Source organism: Drosophila ananassae, assembly GCF_017639315.1.
Source record: "Drosophila ananassae strain 14024-0371.13 chromosome 4 unlocalized genomic scaffold, ASM1763931v2 tig00000054, whole genome shotgun sequence".
Taxonomy (NCBI): Eukaryota; Metazoa; Arthropoda; class Insecta; order Diptera; family Drosophilidae; genus Drosophila; species Drosophila ananassae.
Window position 1 is genome coordinate 3,990,012 of NW_025319037.1, and position 19,682 is coordinate 4,009,693.

At 40.0% G+C, this 19,682-nt stretch overlaps 1 protein-coding gene across 3 annotated transcripts in view; it reads right to left on the reverse strand.

Moving 5' to 3' along the window:
• LOC6505343 (43 kDa receptor-associated protein of the synapse) overlaps positions 1-19,682 on the reverse strand; it is a 566,987-nt gene that overhangs the window by 399,389 nt on the left and 147,916 nt on the right. The window contains exon 2 of one of the 3 annotated variants that reach the window (XM_032452151.2): positions 10,257-10,312. The exons of the other annotated variants lie outside the window; for them this stretch is intronic. The gene's annotated coding sequence lies outside the window, so the exon portion shown is untranslated. The remainder of the gene's footprint in view (positions 1-10,256; positions 10,313-19,682) is intronic. 3 annotated transcript variants of the gene reach the window in all.

Below are 19,682 nucleotides of genomic sequence, written 5' to 3' on the forward strand. Positions count from 1 at the left end.
GGTTTCTAACACGGAGGGCCTGGGTTCGAGTCCAAGTTGAGTCAATGTTTACGTTTTACTTTTTAAGCCCTTTTTTATTTGTATTTTATTTTTAAATAAATAAACTAAAATCTGAAAAGATATACTCCATATTTTTAGGGTATTGACCAAATATAAGCAGACTCCAAAAAGCAAAGTTGCCAATCAAATACACACACATGTATAAGTAAATGCAAGCTTCACAGGAGGCTGCACAAAATGGGTAGCTGCACTTACAGGACTATATCTTGAGTTAACGGATTTTGCCAGATATGAGCGATATATCAAAAGTTGCGTCATCTCAAAAGCTATCTCCACGTGCAATAAAAAAATAGGATCAGTCGAGTAAATTTTGAGAAATAATTTTTTTTCTTAAAAAAAAAGTTTATTTTCAGTGTATTTTTTTTTTTTACTATATAGACGTTTGGTCTCAAAGAAAGTGAAATTGATATTTAAAAAACCATTTCAACTGTGTAAAGCTCTTTTTAATATCTTTCTTAATTATAAAGTTATGAATTTTTTCATTAACAACGTTTTTTTAATTTTTTGACGTAAGCTTAAGGTATTTCAAAAAGTTGTAGAACAATAGTTGCTCATATGATAGTAACAAACATTTTCCAATTTTTTTCAAGATTTTTAAGATAAAAATAGTGCAAACAGACAAACCGACAAACCGACGCAAACTGGGTTCATTTTGAAGAAGAAGAAAAAAATCGAATTTTTCGAATAACTTCTGAATGAAATGTCGGATCGGGTCGATTGAGGTACCAATCGACGCGTATTTAGCTCTAGAATGCGAATATATAAAAATATTCTGGGGACCAAAATGTGTCCACCAGCCCCACTTTAGTGATAAAATTTTTTTTTACTTTCACCCTAATTTCTCTCAAACCAAATAACTTTTGGAATATGTTTCGACAAAAATTATCTAATTGAAACAATACCTTTCGATTGGTATATCATTCATTTAGATCGGTTGCCTACAGAAAATTTTTAATTCTTCGGCTATATATAGAGTTTCCTCGCGCACGCCTAGGCATGCAGGTCGTCACCTCGTGGACTTCCGTCCACAGTGATAAAAACAGATTGTAAATAAATGAAGAGTTTAAAAAAAAAAAAAAAAAAGATAACGTCTAATGCAACGAGCCATTGGATGCTGTAAAGTGCCTCCCAGAATTCTCGGGTTCAATAGAATCTTATGTCTCCTAGAGGCAAGCGGCCTTCGCCGCCTACTGTCCCTTCAAATGCTACAATGGCAGCTCACGTCAATACTTGGCCGTAACAATCGTTAGGAATGAGGTCAGGGCTTATGAGCATGTGATGGCCGAAACTCTGTGCGAGAAATTCCGTGGAGATGCCTTACGAGTTTTCATATCGGGCCTCAAACGAAGCCTCACAGATGTCCTGTTTGAGGCAAAACCAGGAGATTTGCGTCGGCTCTAGCCTTAGCACAGGAGGTGGAGTCAAACCACGAAAGATACATTTTTTCGGCAAGCTTCGCAAAGATTCAGGAGGACTCATCTTGTCAAAGCTGACGGACGTGTTTTCTCTTATTATTTAACTTTAAACATTTCGGTTTTTATTTAAATTTATAAAAAAACAAGAAGGGAAAGCTAACTTCGAGCCGAATTTTATATTCCCTTGCAGTTGAGTCGCAGTCCGCTAGGTGGCGCCACGCATCTTATATTATTAGATATATAGCGGATCGTATATAGTCGGCCGATCCTTATGAAATTTGGCAAATCAGATTATTTTGTCCAAAATAGAATCTGTACCAAGTCCCATCGTCTAACTTAAAAAACAACAAAGTTATGCCAATTCCGATCGTTCTATGACAGCTATAGGATATAGTCGGCCGATCCTTATGAAATTTTGTACACAAGATATTTTGGTCAAATATAACATGTGAGGAAAGTCTAAACCCTCTAACTTAAAAAACACCAAAGTTATAGCATTTCCGATCAATTAGTTATATGGCAGCTATAGGATATTGTCGACTTATGTACTACCTGCAAGGAAAAGAAGGATGTGTGCAAAGTTTCAACTCGATAGCTTTAAAACTGAGAGACTAGTTTGCGTAGAAACCGACAGACAGACAGACAGACGGACAGACGGACATGCTTATATCGACTCAGGAGGTGATCCTGATCAAGAATATATATGTTTTATAGGGTCGGAGATGTCTCCTTCACTGCGTTGCACACTTTTGACCAAAATTATAATACCCTCTGCAAGGGTATGAAAACATTGTGTGTCTAGGGACACCCGTGAGAAACGAAGTTTCGTTTGGCATGTTTTCTTTTAGCAGGCATGACGAGATGGAGGTCAATGAATTAGAAACCGGAGTGTTTCAAGGCGAAAAAATTATTTTCAACAATATGTTGTCAACATAATGTTGTGAAACATTTATACAAAAATGATTTTTACATTTGCTTATTTATTCTAGGTATATAAATCTAATCAGTACGTCAAAATATCACAGGACAAAAATTTAACAAAATAAAAAATACTTAGAAATTGTGCGGAAACAGATGAAATGTAATTGAAAATTAAAATTGAACATTGAAATTGAAAATTGAATTTGAAAATAGAAATTGAAAAATGAAAATAAAAATTGGAGTTGAAAATTAGATTTTAAAATTGAAATTGAAAATTGAAATTGAAAACTGAAATTGAAAATTGAAACTGAAAATTGAGTATTGAAAAAATTGAGATTGACAATGAAAACTGAAGATATGAATTATAATTTCAAAATCATCTGTCTGTCGCATTTCTTCAAATATGAGATAATAAGAAACAGAGAGAGAGAGAGTGTAGAGAAATGGTTATATCCTCTCACTCAACGAAGGAGAAGACGACGGAGAGCCGTTTAACGTTACGGTACGGTTTTTCTCGGCTAGCCCCCCTCCACCGCGCCATAAGAAACTTCGATCCAAAAATTTTTTATTTTAAATATCCGTATCGCTTGGCGTGTGCAGTGATATATTTGGAGCTAAAATAATACTTTTATAAATTTCCTTCCAAACATAGCCCTGCTCGGCTTCTTCATCATTTACGGTGTTGCTTCTATTCTCGCTCAATAGAGATTCTGGCTTATAAGCTTCAGCCTGCTCAGCCGACAACTATGCAGCCGCTTATATCTCTAGCACCCCCAGATGACTCCCACATGTTGCGGCCACTGACCAACCTTTCACTTCATCTTTCTCAGTCTCAAAAAACGAATGTCTTCACTAACACTTAGCTATCAGAATACTAATGGATTATGTAGTAAACTTCACAAACTGTATTCTGATAGTTCTTCCTTTACATCTCACATATAGTCTTTACACAAACTTGGTTAAAGCCGGAGATCTTAAGCTCCGAAGTTTTTCCAAGAAGGTACACCACTTTTAGATGTTAGAAGTGTTCATTTCTGTAGACTCCAAATTTGCTTCTGAAGAAGTAAAATCACAAGAGTTTGGTGACATTGAATTTCTTTGCATTAAAATCATTTTGTCCGGTCAATCTTTGTATTTTACCTGTTCTTACTTAACCACATTAGAAATTCTTTAGATAATTCTTTAGTTTTCTTTAGGAAATTCTTAGGAATTTTTTTAGGTTTGACTTATGTTGGCACCTAGTGCCAAGACCTACTACCCTATATGCACATTTAGTAATTTGATCCAATCAATATGCATCAGCATGTTGCAATATACAAACCCACTAACCTATTAGCAATAAGCATATACAATATCCAACCTAATAACCCAGCACTAGTAGACGGCGCCAGAAGCAGAAATCAGCATTATCAGCAGAAGAATGACCGACTGACCAAAAACCAAGTAAAACCCAAGCGTGTGCTAGCAATGCATAAACGAGCAATCTGAGTCAGCAGACTCAGAGATGGGTGACCCTGGCATCAACAATAGTGTTGACCTTCCGTAGATTTAAGTATGTATAATTTAGCCTCTTATATAAGAATGGTTCTTCTGAAATAAAGACAGTTCCGAAATCAGAGTCAATCGTCTCGTTACTCAGTGTCTGAACCACGGCACTTAAAATCAACCTATTTCGAGTGATCCTGTGTAAAACGGTTCACAAGTAGGACTCTCTGAAGGCTATCTACTTCGCGTGGCTCCAGTGTAAACGGACCACTAGTAAAACTTTCATCATCGAATCTACTTCGAGTGGCTCCTGTGTAAACGGACCACAAGTAGAATCCGCGGCATACCAGTCTACTTCAAGTGTTGCTCCCATGAAACGGACCACAAGTAGACCCCGCATTCCCTAACCACTTCGAGTGTTGCTCCCCTGACCACGAGGAGATCCCGCGGCAAACCAGTCTATTTCGAGTGTTGCTCCCGTAAAAACGGACCACCAGTAAACCCCGCATTACTTAACCTACTTCGAGTGTTGCTCCCGTGAAACGTACGGGCAGTAGGACCGGCCGATAAGGAATCAGCCGAACCACCATACCACCGGTACTTGAGGAAAACCACCACAGGACTTCAAGCACATCAACTCCAGCCTGATCACAACAAGCGTCTGGCCAACCCAAGCAGTCCGTTGCAGAATCCAGGTAAATTTAGTCAAGACTATTTACGGTCTTTGACTACGACTCCGGGACCTACCGTTACTCCCGTGAGTTCAAGCTTGACGGACGAACAACTTATGTTTCGTTTCTGATCCTGATGGATTTACTCTTTCAAGAACTTTGCCCCTTTCTAACCCTGAGGATCCATATCATCCCACTCTTGAGGTTTTAATCGAAAAAAAAAGCATAATTGATCTTAAGTCTACAATTAAATCTCATAAACTTCATTTCTTCCGAAAGGCTGACTTTATGAAATTAAAAAAGTTAATTTTTGAATTTGATTGGTCCGATCTACTGTCATGCGAGGATATAAACATTACATTACAAAAATTTTATTACACCTTGAACATATTTTTCGACGCTTGCATGCCGTGGAAATATACGTCCGCTTCAACGAATCCACTTTGGTATAAAAGCCACCTTATAAATTTAAGAACATTATGAGTAGACTTTTAAATAAATATAAATTATCTGGCTGTACAGTAAGTTATTAAAGATACTTAGTAGCTCGGTCCAATTTTACCGTGCATAACGCAGAATGTTATAGGAGTTATATTCGCCGCTGCCGGATTCAGTTTACTCAGGATCCGAAGCAGATTTATAACTTTGTAAACACTAAGTGCCAACATGTTTCTTTTCCTCCTCTGTTTGCGTTTGAGAACTCCAAAGCAGCAATTCAATTCCAAAGCTTTTTGAAAAACTTATCACTCCACATTTGCAACACCTATGTAGTTCAATAATATCTCCGTGCCAGCTTGGCTTCATAAGGCGCCGCTCCACCAATACCACATTATTGGAACTAACATCTTTTATCACGAATGAGTTCCGGTATGGCTGACAAACAGACGTCATTTACACTGACTTCAGTAAAGTATTTGACTCTGTTAACCATTCGCTTCTTATAAGTAGACTCAGTCTTTTGGGATTCCCAACTGATTTCGATTTCTATCTGGATTTCGAGCTACTTATCTGGGAGAATCCAACGTGTTTTCTTTAAAGACGTTACCTCGCGGTTATTCCGCGCCACATCTGGAGTTTAAATTTTAAAGTTCCTAGTAGAAGGACTACAAACTTTCGTCCTCTACTCCTCAGTCATTGTAGTTTGACATATACCCAACACGATCCCTTCAGGGTATTATGTTCGGACTAAAATTGTCTCTACCACATCGTGTTACTTTGCTCCACTAACAATCTTAAGTCCCTTATACTAAACGCCCTAACTGTGCAACACTCATCCTCGTGATACCTTACTCCTACCCTTTTCTTAAACTATCCCCGCGATTCGAGCCATACCTAACGCGGCAGCGTCCCATGGTCGGTTGGACGGGATGCAGTGGGCTATACGTATGCAGTGGGCGAAAGAGACAAAAGAAAAATATAAAAAAATATGCGTAGACCGGCCGATAGGGAGAAGAACCGTCTGCCGAAAAAATTTTGTTAGGCAACCAGGCCAAGTCTAGGCTTATTTCGATCGCCACGGAAGTATGTACAGTGATGTCCTTAGCTCCAAGCAAGAGGAGGTTGATCCATCCCTTTCAAAAGTAATTGAAGCAACGCAGGGTCATGTCCATTAGAACAGGAGACCTGCCACTTTTGGGCGTACGGGTGGCCCAAGAAAGAACCAAAGGGTTAACCATAACGCACAAATAGGTGACAATAAGTGACTCATATCAAAATGCCGCCTCTGAGGCTGAAGAGAATATTGACGATGATGCCATTTACAGATAAGATTCTGACACGATTAAATATTTAGTGGGAAGTCCCTGCAATTTTTTATCAGACGAAGAGTAGTTGCTAGTTGCTCACGCTACTTGCTAGACCCTGTAGGCACAGATCCAGAAGTATCCAAGTGCAATATTTTGCGGAAACTAGCCTTTCAGAAACTGCGTTACATACTGGCGTCTGAGGCATGCTTAGGTACCCCGACTACAAGAAGGCGTTCGATCTAAAGACGGTCACAATAGGGCGGTTTTGTCACAAGATTGGCGCCCTATCACATTGATCTCAAGAACATTAAAAGATAGGGAAGTAAACTATGACACCAATGAAAGGGAACTGTTGGCCATCGTATGGGCATTAGCCAAACTGAGGCAGATATAAATATCTACACCGACCATCAGCCGTTGGCATTCGCGGTTTCAGAATCAAATCCGAATGCAAAAATCAAGAGGTGGAAAGAGCGCATAGATAAAACAGGTGCACGCGTGTTTTATAAGCCTGACAAGGAAAACCTGGTATCTGATGCATTATCTATGTCCCTGAGTCATACAATGGGAACAACGGACAAACCGCTCAACTGCTTCCAGAATCAATTTATTCTAGAGCAAGCACGCTTTCCGGCAAAATGTTCTTTCGTTCTTTTTGGAAACAAGCGGCGGCATATCATCGAATTTTCATTTAAGGAGTTATTGCTGGACGAACTTGCAGGCACAATTATCCCCAAGGGTGTTATCGGGTCAAGCAGCCGTCGGTAAGTGTTTTCTTTATCTTTATGTCTCTATTCGCGTCGCCCGCTCTCGTGCATTCGATCGGCCACCTGCATCTGCCGTCATGCGCTATCGTTGTCTTGCTCTCTCACGGTATCTCTCGGTCACAGTCACATACATATGTCATATGTTCTATATATAAACCAAATCATTTAAATAAATTGTAATCATACATAAAAATCTAAAGGTTTTCATAAAGCCTAGATTTGGAACATTTAATAAAGCTCCCGAAAACGCTCGGTAAATGAACAATGTTATTATGCAGTATTATAAAGAACACTACACTACTGTACATATCTGATATGTACTGCCCCCGTTCAACAGCATCATGAAAGAGCAGCAGGCACAATTTGTTGTAGCTCCGGACGCCGTCCTCAGCAGCGCACCTGACACATTCCGTCATCTTCGTCTTCATCCTCGCTGTCGCTGCAGCTGGACGATGGCATCTCGGTAGCCATTTCGCTGCCAAAGTCAAAGAGCGGCTAGCCACCACCGTGCAGATCCCGACCAGACGCTTCTCCATGCGCTGTTCGAAGTGACGACGGTTTTTTTTTTTCAACAATTTATTTCTTGTATATTCTCTTTGCGAGACTAACAAGAGGTGTACCAAATCTTATATTTTTAACTTAACTTACAGTCATGTTGAGTGATACGACTGGCAGGAGGAATGAATTTGAGGCAGGGTTTGGCTGGAAGACACTTTGGAGATGTGTAGCGAATGTTTCAGCTCAGTCTTCGTCGCTGCGAGCTCTGCATCCAGAAGAATTTCTTATCGGGGTGGTCGTTTCGATTAAGGCGCTAAGATTTGGGTGGGCCCTCCACAGGGGATACTTTGTGCTTGTTGGTGAAAGATTCTGGATGTACCTCAGCATTTTCTTTCTGTTGTTGAAGAGCCTGGTCGAGTGATCGGGTTGCTTCCTTAAGGCGTTGCTTTGAAGCTGGTGGTCTGCTGTTTTGCCACGACGCGTGCGAGTGGTTGCACGAGCTGTTTGATTTGCTGATTAGATTTGTGGTATTTGTTTCGGTCTACTTCTTTCCCTTGAGGAGTAGAGATTGTAGCTGCCGCAACGAATACTTTTTCCAGGGCGCTCGTAGTGTAGTCGATGTCGATTCCATTTTAAACTTTGGGGCGAGTTCTATGTTTCCACTCTCTTTGAAGAAGCGTTAAAAGCATAGGCGAGTGGTCTGATGATAAGTCCGATACTGCTTTGGCACTTATTAGATTGCGAGGTATGTTTTTGTCACCGCAAAATAAATAAGGTATGGGAGCTTGCGTGGGTCGGTTGGCCAGTATGTGGGATTACCAGGGGAAACATAGTCAAGTTTATTTCTCACATTTAGATATTTCTCACATAAAATGCATTGTACAATTCCCTTCCTCTGGGAGTCACTAGACGTGATCCCCAGTGCGTATTTTTGGCGTTTTAGTCTCCTGCGGCTACAAAACGATCTCCGAGTGAATTGTAGAAGTCCTTAAATTGTCCTTTCGAGATTGAGAAACAAGGAGGGCAGAAAACCGCAGGGATTAAAAGGCTTCCGTTTCTTAACTGAATTTGTATCGATGAAGTGTGCAGTATAACCTAGTGTGTCCATACTCTTGGCAGTTAGTGCATTGCACTGGACCGTTGCGTTTATGTGGCTCTTCAACTGTGATTCTCCGATGCAAAAGATATTGCAGCTTGTAGATTGGGTGGACTCTTCTTCAGCGACCTGCTTTCTGGCTCGAACTCGACCTTGAAAAGAGGTTTTGGCTTTTTATCTTTATTTAGAATAATAATACCATTCTTGGCGGCGAAGCCCTTTTCTTTAAGGGCGGTTTTAATTTCCGCGGCGGTAACATCGGGATCGATTCCCTTTAATACCACTTGTATGCCCTTGCTGCTTTTTCCAAGCATTGTCCAGATATTTGGACACGATACGGAAGTGCTCTTCAGTGTTGGTTTGCACCTTTGTTTCGTGGATGTTCCCTTTGATAAGCGGAATAACATGAAAGTTGTCACCGTTCCCGATCAACGCCGCAATTCGGTTGACCAGAGCACTCGAAATTTTCTCCCTGATATAGATTGGAGGGTGCTTGGGTTTTTTTGCGGTTTATAGCGCTGGTTGGTTTTCGTCAACCTCCGCCAGTAGGGCAAATCTGTTACTACTGGATCTCCCTGGTTCTTTGCCTGCCGGATTACACTGCGGGCTGAGCTTATGCTTAATTTGGATGTAGCGATCCATTCCAGTTGCTGCTTTGGCACTTTCCGAAGTTGTTGTTTTTTTACTCGCTGTAATCGTTAATGTCGCGGTATTTTGAGTTGCAGTGGTTGTCGCTGTGGTAGCAGAAATCGTAGCACTGTTTGTTTTTGGTGCGAAATTTGGTTCCGCCATTGGAGGCGGGGTTTTACACTGCGAACTCTATGACGCGGGAGTCGGAGTGAGCAGAGCGGGTGAGCAAGACCGTGCCCTATGGCTTTCAGCGGTCAGTAGAGCCGGGTTGCTCTTCATCACCGATTTTTCCATTTCGATATCACGGGCTGAAAAATAAGAGTAGAAGCCGTTTCTTTGGTTCTCTGAGCTTCTAGGCTCGTTCTTTTGATCGTTGCTCAATGAATTCATTGATTGGCACTACAATTACTCATTTATTCTGAGATATTCGGAAGCCAAATTTTTCTCAGGTCCGGCCCTTGGGGTAGCCAGAGAAATAAGCGGCTGCATAGTTGTCGGCTGAGCAGGCTGAAGATTATTCGCCACAAGCACTTCACCAAAAGAGGATTTCTTACGCTTTGGAAATTTATTTAGTAGTTTAATACTACTAAACTGTGTATCGAGCGCACAGAGTTGGTCATTGATTTTACGAAAACTGCTAATCAACTCCTTAAATCAAGTTTTAGTCTGCCTCATGATAGATCCTATTTCGTCCAGAACAACAGGACAACCGTCACAGCAAAAGTAGAGACCACACCTACGTAACATAGCATCCGAAACTGAGGCCATGAACCAGGCACACTGAGCATGTAAAACGTTTGCACAAAGCCAGCAGTGGATAGTAAACTGGGAAGAGGAGATTGTCTTATTGTCTTATTGTAAGACTTCAACGCACACACAAGTTTAGACAAGACAGACAAGTTTTCCATGATTATTAAATTATTGAAAAATTAATCTATTTATAATTTTTGGGTTTTTTAATCACGTACCTTAAACCACTGTACCAAGGAAATCAAAAAAGGCAGATTTAGTGTGAGTTAGTAAACTGCAAAGAATAGAGATAAGAATATCTATTGATCTAGAATAGAAGCAACACCGTAAAAGATGAAGAAGCCAAAATAGCTATATTTGAAAGAAAAAAATTATTATTTTAGCTCCAAATATATAAATGATATTTAAAATAAATTTTATAAATTTAAATAAAAATAAACACCGGAATGTTTAAATTTAACTAATAAGAGAAAACACGTCCGTCCGCTTTAAGATAAATAGAAGATGAGTCCTCCTAAATCATTGCGAAGCTTGCCGAAAAAACCGATCTTTCGTGGTTTGACTCCGCCTCCTGTGCTAAGGCTAGAGTCGATTGCAAATCTCCTGGTTTTGCTGCAAACAGGACATCTGTGAAGCTTCGTTTGGGGCCCGATATGAACACCCATAAGGCATCTCCACGGAATTTCTCGCACCGAGTTTCTGCCATCGCATGCTCATAAGACATTTTAACTTTATTCATTAACAGTGTTAATTTTTTTTCTACCTCTTCATAATATTCCAACGAGGATTGTCCTCGTTGCCTTAGGGTACTTAGCTCGATGACTGCCCGTAGCTTATCACTGAACGTGAAGCCGAGGTGAATTATTATCGCGTCAATGTTCAGAACAGTGTTAGACGAGGTAAGCACGATATCGGCAGGCCCCTGACCTTATTTCTTATGATTGTTACGGCCAAGTAATGCCATGAGCTGCCATTTTAACGTTTGAAGGGACAGTAGACGGCGAGGCCGCTTGCCTCCAGGAGACAAGATTCTTTTAAACTGGGAGTACTGGGAGGCACTTTAAAGCATCCAATGGTTCGTTGCATTGGACGTTATCTGAAATCTGAATTTCCTCATAGGCTCTAACTTGTGGGGCTGAATTTGCGGAACTTTGTGGTGCAAGACGCACCTCCGCAACCTGGGCTGCAAGTGCGTCAATTGTTTGTCGCATTTCTTGCTCTCTTCTCTGATTTTGTGCTTCTTACTCTGTCAGGGCTCTGCTGACGGTAGCGTCGATTTTGCTCCTAAGCTGTTCGTGTTCCATCGTATTTAATTTTTCAGGCATCGAAATATTAAGCTTCGCTAGTGCAGATAAAACGGGGTCCTCACCCCTAGATTCTCGAGCACCTCGAATTGTTGAGGAAACGCCCACATACACGTTACGATATTGGTCAAACCCGTGTCGCTGGCCTTGAGCTAAGTCGACAATAAAATATTTTAAAGCAAAACGCCAGTTGCTATGAATTGGACTCTCCGGTTAACTTTGTTAACTTATATCATAAGAATTGGAAACGTTAGCTGTCGTGAATGCTGTAAAACATTTTCTTCACTATCTTCATGGGAGAAAATTTGTGACTTTTACTGTCTGCAATTCAATCAAATATTCTCAAAATAGAGTAGAGTTGTCACCTAGGATTTTTCGTTAGGGGTAGTTTCTACAAACATTTGAATTCGAAATTGAATACGTATGGCACACGTAGACTTTCTATCTAGGAACCCGGTGTGTGTAAAGAATAAATCAGTATCAAAAAAAAAAAAAAATGTTCGAATCGCGGGGATAGATCCGAGATAGTTAAAGAGAAGAATAGGAGATAGATATCACGAGGAAGAGTGTTGCACAGATAAGGCGTTTAATACAAGAGATTTAAGATTGTTAGTGGAGCAAAGTGACAAGATGTGGTAGAGACCATTGTAGTCCGAACACAATATCCTGAACGGATAGTGTTGGGCATATGTCAAACTACAATGGCTGAAGAGTAGAGGACGACAGTTTCTAGTCCTTCTATTAGGAGTTAAAATTTACGCGTATTAGTAAATGCTGGCTGCTGGGACTTGTGCCAGCATCAAATATCGTAATTATTACTGCCAGTTCTGCCAGTGTAACTAGCCGTAGCGATCCGCTAATTGCCCGCTATCAGCAGTTCTATATTCTTTGATTCTCCCCGAATGCGCTTTGTTGTTTTTTTGTAGCGCATGCACTTTGGGAGCTTTAGTGAAGCTTCTGCGCAAGCTCTTAGTTTAATGCACTTGTTATCAGGCATTGTTTTGGATCGGCTTTGGCATTTAATGTGGGGTTAAATTGACCCATAATAAGTATATCGAAAATAAAAATTTAACTTTGTCTATTTAATTCGGCCACTATCAAAACTCTGATAGCGTAACACTAGCTGTCTACATTTCCATAAATAAAATTATATAGAAACATGACACCCAGCATCGTTCTACGGTTTGTTAATGATGGTAAGTTGATTAGTACAAGTCTACTACGATAAGATGGGAGGTAAAGATTTGCATGCCAATTAAGTCCCCTAAGAGCGAAAGTAAGGAAGTTTTTTTTTACAGATTCAATGTACTCTTAGTGTACTCCGTATTGGGGACTCCAGACACACGATCCATACTCAAGAATTGGACGGAACAATGATGCATATAACGATTTAGTTATTTAAGGGTCATTTAATTCTTTTGACCATCTTTTAATAAAACCAAGCACACCCATAGCTTTATTAACCATGGTAGATATATGGTCGGTTAATTTAAGTTTCAAATCTAATAGGACACCTAGATCGTTAACCTGAGTTAATCGTTCTAGGGCGTTCCCATAGAGAAAGTACATAGCCTGGTGAGGACTAGATCGGTAAAAAGACATGAGTTTACATTTCGATCCATTAAGCTTTAGGTTATTTGCTAAACACCAATTTTTAAGTTTATCCAAATCGGATTGAAGTCTAGACTGGGCACTAGTGAATTTCTACTGAAGGCATAGCTTATCGTTATCAGCGTACATAAGTACAAGTAAATTAGTTAAGGCAAGGGGCAAGTCGGTAATAAACAGTGTAAAAAGTATGGGTCCACGATGGCTTCCTTAGGGCACCCCCAAAGAAAACACGTTGGATTCTCCCAGATAAGTAGCTCGAAATCCAGATAAGAAGATCAGTTGGGAATCCCAAAAGACTTAGTTTAATCAAAGAAGCGAATGGTTAACAGAGTCAAATCCTTTATTCAAGTAAGTGTAAATGACGTCTGTTTGTAAGCCATTCCGGAACCCATCCGTGATAAAAGATGTTAGCTCCAATAAGTTGGTAGTGGTGGATGAAGACATGCTAGCACGGAGTTATTATTGAACTGCATAGGTGTTGCAAATGTGGAGTGATAAGTTTTCCAAATTCCTTTGGAATTGCTGACAATTTAGAGATGCCTCTATAATTTTCAGCGTCGGATTTTCCCTTTTTTATGCAGCGGAATAATGAATGATTCCTTCCACATAAGGGGAAAAGTCGAAGTTTCCACAGATAGATTAAAAAGTTTAAGGAGCGGTTTGCACAGAGCCTCGGCGCAGTTCTTCAGAACACAGCGTGGTACTCCATCAGGGCCTGGCGAATACACGGGCTTGATCTTAAGAAGATCCGATAGCACACCACTTCGATCGAAAGATGGGCAAAATATAAGGTTGGCTGATTGGATATTATAAGTGTAAGGCTGAGCTAAACTGCTGCTAGGTGAATAGGTAGTTTGAAAAAACTGTGCAAAGAGATCGGCCATTGCCTGATCAGTGTTCGCATAAGAGTTCTCAAACGTAAGCAGAGGGGGAAAAGATACATGTTTACGCTTAGTGTTTACAAAGTTATAAAACGGCGAATATAACTCCTATAACATTCTGCGTTATGCACGGTAAAATTGGACCGAGCTACTAAGTATCTTGAATAACTAACTGTACAGCCAGAAAATCTATGTTTATTTCAAAGTCTTTTCTTAATGTTCTTTAAATTTAAAAGGTGCCTTGAATACCAAGCCGGATTCGTTAAAGCGGACGTATACTTCTAAGGCACGCAACCGTCAAACTATATATGTTCAAGGAGTAAGAAAATTTTTATAACGCGATGTTTATATCCTCGCATGCCAATAAATCAAACCAATCAAATTCCGAAATTAATTTATTTAATTTCATAAAGTCAGCTTTAAGAAAGAAACGAACTTTATGAGATTTAAGTGTAGACTTAAGGTCAATTTAGCAATTTTTTTCGATTAAAAGCTCAGGAGTGGGATGATACGGATCCACAGGGTTAGAAAGGGGCAACGTTCTGAAAAGAGTAATTTTATCAGGATCACAAACGAAACTTAAGGCCAACAGCCGACCTTAAGAATTTCTAACGTGGTTAATTTGCCCAGTGACAATTCGAACATGCCCGCAGGGAAGTCGTGGTAGGAAGCTATAAAGACGGTCAATTTTCAACATATGACTACATAAGTTCTATTATTATATTATTAAACTCACCCAGAGTTACTTAGGACTTTAATAAGTCACCCAGAAAGATCAACGAATAGCGGGAAATTGTTGGCAGTATGTTGGCGGTTCGGACGAAGGTGGTATGAAAGAAAAGGTAACATACAAAGATTGATCCACAAAGTTATTTTGATGCAAAGGAATTCAATGTCACCAAACTCTTGTGACTTTACATCTTCAGAAACGAATTTCGAGTCTTCAGAAATTAACACTCCTCCTCCCCTTCGCAGAGTTTACTCTCATCTCAAAGTGGAGTACCTACTAGGAAAAACTTCGGAGCTTAAGATCTCCGGTTTTAACCAAGTTTCTGTAAATACAATAATGTGAGATGCAAAGGAAGAACTATCAGAATACAGTTTGGGAAGTTTACTACGTAACCCTCTAGTATTCTGATAGGTGAGTGTTAGTAAAGACATTCGTTTTTTGAGACTGAGGAAGATGAAGTGGAAGGTCACATGGTCAGTGGCTGGAACATGTGGGAGTTTTACATTGGTAATTTGTTCTTCACCGTACTTGGGTGATATTCTTGGACGAAAATGTTCTCTGGCCAAAAGCTGGCGGAACAAATCGTCTTGAACATCTGCAAGGGTACACGTATGTTGAAAGATGACGTGTGCCTGGTGTATGAATATTAAAATTTTGTAATATCCACCACCTTTATGTCTCCCGTTTGTTGTGGCTTTGATGTAAGCCGAGAAATCAATCACAGAAGTATCAGGGGCAAGCCGGGAAACAAAAATATGTTTCGATGGTGGGATCACCTGCAAGGGTTTTGGTGCCGCCATAACTAATACTGTGGCATTAGTACCGGGGGTCCGGACGGTTGATTACCCTGTTTGGTGACTGTGTCGGTGATTTGAATTATTGGGTCCGGCATCACTTGAAACGATGCCACAGAGGACATATTGGACAATTGCTGAGAATTTTTTTTTTTTTTTTACTTTTTTTTTCATTTTTTTTTTTTTTTTTTATTTTATTTCCTAGCGAACGGTCGTGATTATTTTTTGCGCTTGCGGTAAATTCTATTTTTGCCAAACGCGGGTTTGAAACCTTAATTTAAACACTTTCTTTTCATTACTAATATTGTGTCTTAATATTAAAGTTATACCCGGATCGCTACGCGCTTGTGCAGTGTCATATTTGGGTGAGCATTTAATAAAATTAAAAAGTCGCAATCCAAATATAGCTCTGCTTCTTTTGTACTCTCTGCCTTTTTAATTTTTGCAGTTAATTCTGCTATTATCTTTTTGCGCGCATTTCTTTACACTTGCGCTTTCCCGTAGCTCTCTTCACTAACTCCCTCCTCTACCTACCTTTTATTAACCTTAGTTGGTACAGTGGTTGAAGGCTTATTTGCTTAAAATAAAAAAAAAAATAATAATAATAATAATAATAGAAAATTTACAAAATTATAAATTCATTGCTAATTTGTAATTTTTTAAAAATGGAATACAATGTTGTCTGCTCATTAAAATCGTGCAATAAGCTATCTTCTAGATATCTAAGGCTATCTTTGTCCCAGGCCAGCATCTATTGTTGGCTGTGCGAAAGTGTCTCACATGCCAAATGTGCTGGCCTTACTGCATCTGTCTCGGATGCCATATCCCGCCGTGTTGGCCTCCATTATTGCTGCAGTGGGTGCCGAGCTGTCCAAGATGAAATGAGATCATTCATGCGACAGACTAAGAGTGGGTTTAAAGATTTGATCGTTGGTTTCCGAAAAATCAACGATCAACTCAGTGCGCTGGATGTTCAATTCAATAGCCTTCAGCTGTTGAATGAATCTCCTAAGCGGAAAAAATCTGCTACTAGGGAAGTTGCAGCTCCAGTAATCGCGGAACAGCTGGATCCTCCCGCAATAATGCAGCCGCTCATTTCCCTTGCTACTCCAAGAGCATAATTTGTCTGCTTTGTCCTCCATGGCATCACTCCAAGTGATTCCCAGGAATACCCTTGAATTAACCCCCATAGCTTCCACTAGAAATGGTAACCCGCCGTCCGGACCCCCGGAACGGACTGATGCCGCGGTATTACCGACCGTGGCACCAAAACCATTACAGGTAATCTCACCTGTTAGACAAATATTTGTCTCACGGCTAGCCCCTGATACCTCGGAGATTGATATCTCGGCCTATATCAAAGCCAAAACCAAGACCGTTATTAGAGTGGAAGACATTAGGTAATTTAAATACTCCTACTCGAGGCGCGTGTCATCCTTCATGATACGAGTGCCAGTGCCGATGTTTGTGACGCTACGTTCGATTGGCTTCTGGCCAGAGGACATATTTGTACAAGAGCATCAGCCGAGTAAGGTAATGAAAAAAAAATTCGAAACTTGCTGGAGTCAAGCTCCCAACATCTGTCCAATCCGACTCTTCAAAAATCTAACATCTTCTATCAATCTTAGCTATCAGAATTGTAGGGGCCTACGTAGCAAGCTCCCTAGACTTTATTCTGATAGTCTTTCCTTCGCGTCCCATATTATAGTCTTTACTGAAACTTGGTTACAGCCGGAGATCTTTTGCTCCGAAGTTTTTCCAAGTAGGTACACCACTTTTAGACGTGACCGACCTCTGCGAAGAGGAGGAGGAGTCTTAATTTCTATTAACTCCAATTTCGTTTTTGAAGAGGTAAAGTTACCAGAGTTTGGTGATTTCGAATTTATTTGCGTTAAAGTCATATTGTCTGCTCAATCATTGTTTATTACATGTTGTTACATTCCACCATCTTCCGAGCCGCCTACATACTGGCATCACTTGTCGGCTATACAGGCTGTTACCAATCTTATGTCAGATATTGACCTTCTGGTAGTTCTTGGCGACTTTAATTTACCAGAATTCAATTGGTCAATTACTGAAAATTTAACTTTCTTATCACTTTCCACCCATCATGATTACACGGCGGGCATCTTTGACTTGTCCCTAGGCCAGATCAACCATGTTAGAAATTCGTTAGGTCGGCTTCTTGACTTATGTTTTGTATCTGATCCAGATAGTACCACACTTTCCAGAGCTTTGCCCCTCTCAACCCCTGAAGATCCATACCACCCTACGCTTGAAGTTTCAATTGAAACCAATTCTGGTGTCAATCAGAAGCCTTCCTGCGTATCAAAGAAGATTCGTTGTTTTCGTAAGGCTGATTTTCGTAAACTTAATTTGTTAATCGATACTTTTGACTGGTCCGATATTCTGGCATGCACTGATATAAATATCATCCTAGATAAATTTTATTTGACATTGGAAATATCCGTCCGCTACAAATAATCCCCCTTGGTTTACAAGGTGCTTAACAAAATTAAAAACATATAAAGACAGGCTTTTAAATAAATATAAAAGAACCTGTAGCAGCATAGATTTCTCAAGATACTTAATAGCTCGGCTAAATTTCACCGTGCATAACGCCGAGTGTTATAAAAATTATATTCGCCGCTGTCGGATTCAGTTCACTCAGGATCCAAAGCAGTTTTATAACTTTGTAAACACGAAGCGTAAACATGTATCTTTTCCTTCCCTACTTACGTATCAAAATTTATCAGCGACTTCGGATCAGGCCATTGCGGATTTATTCGAAAAATTTTTCCATACAACTTATTTACCTCCTAACACTTCAGATCAGCCATACGCTTACAACATTCAACCAACTAATAGTATATTTGTTCCATTTCTTTCAGAAAACAATATATTATTGGATCTTCAAAAGGTAAAACCAGTTTATTCGCCAGGCCCCGACGGAGTACCAGGCTGTGTGCTAAAATACTGTGCTAGGGCTCTGTGCAAACCTCTTCAAAAACTATTTAACTTATCTTTGGAATCTTCGATTTTCCCCTTTAAATGGAAGGAATCTTTCATAATTCCTCTGCACAAAAAGGGGAAAAAATCCGATGCTGCCAACTACAGAGGCATCTCAAAATTGTCAGCGATTCCAAAGTTATTCGAAAAATTAATAACTCCTCATTTGCAACACCTATGCTCATCAATAATTTCTCCATGTCAGCATGGTTTAATTAAGCGTCGCTCTACCACCACTAACTTATTGTAGTGGACATCCTTTGTTTTAGATGGCTTCCAAAAGGGACTTCAAACTGATGTTATTTACACAGACTTTAGTAAAGCATTTGATTCAGTTAATCACTCACTCTTGTTGAGTAAACTAAATCTTTTGAGATTCTCAACCGACCTCATTACGTGGATCTCCAGCTATTTAAATGGAAGAACACAGAGAGTCTTATTTAAAAATCAATACTCCCGCTTAGTCCGTGCCACATCTGGTGTCCCTCAAGGTAGCCATCTTGGCCCATTACTATTCACTCTTTTTATAAATGACTTGCCCCCATCCAAAACGAACGCGCTGGTACTAATGTACGCAGACGATGTTAAGCTTTGTCTGCAATATAAGTTCCCGTCTGCCCAATACAGACTCCAGTCGGATCTCGACAATTTTCAAAAATGGTGTTTAGCTAATGACTCAATACTTAACGGATCAAAATGCAAACTTATGTCTTTTTATCGTACTAGTCCTCACCAGGCTTCGTACTATCTCTCTGGGATTGCCTTAGAAAAATTAACTCAGGTTAATGATCTTGGTGTCCTTTTAGACATAAAATTTAAATTTTCCGACTATATTTCTTCAATGGTTAATAAGGCTAAAGGTGTTGTCGGTTTTATTAAAAGATGGGCTAAAGATGGACCCTTATATTACTAAAAGCTTATTTATATCCTTGGTCCGACCGATACTGGAGTACGGTTCATGTGTCTGGTGTCCCCAATACGGTGTTCATCAAGACCGCATAGAATCCGTACAAATCCGTGTGTTCGGAGTGCATTCGGTGCTCATCGATCTGCCGCCGTGCCTATCATACCGACTGTGTGGATTTACCATCCGAGGCCATAAAACTTCTAATAAACATTCCAAACTTACTGTGGCAATGTGATAGTTGCGTCATTGGAAACGAGTCTCATTCAAAAATTGATGAGCTTAATATGAAGGTTTTGGACCTAGAATCCCTTTACATGAGCATCAATGCAAAATTGGATCTTGCTCTTGAAAGTTCGTCTGGGCCCATGGCTGCTTCAGAGGGGTCTCAAAGAGTGACACCCCCTACTA